General features: G+C 35.8%; 1 long non-coding RNA gene across 1 annotated transcript in view; it reads left to right on the forward strand.

Moving 5' to 3' along the window:
* Positions 1–212, forward strand: part of LOC110423539 (uncharacterized) — a 2,701-nt gene that overhangs the window by 1,712 nt on the left and 777 nt on the right. The window lies entirely within an intron of this gene.

Raw genomic sequence — 212 nt, forward strand, 5'->3', positions numbered from 1 at the left:
TTTGGAAGCTGAGAAATTCTGGATCTTGCTAATCCGTCCATGTGTCATAAGAAACCCTGAAACATTAAACCTGGTAGAATTAAGACAAGATCTTTGGTTGAGTCATTGTGACTATAATATCCCTCATGTTATGGACATGTGGGTTCTGAAAGATTTTAAGAACTTCACATGGGTTAAGGTTTATAGCATTGATTTTAGTCCAGTTAATACCT

This window comes from Theobroma umbraticum, unplaced genomic scaffold (assembly GCF_002168275.2).
Source record: "Theobroma umbraticum cultivar Fairchild unplaced genomic scaffold, ASM216827v3 scaffold_20.0, whole genome shotgun sequence".
Taxonomy (NCBI): domain Eukaryota; kingdom Viridiplantae; phylum Streptophyta; class Magnoliopsida; order Malvales; family Malvaceae; genus Theobroma; species Theobroma umbraticum.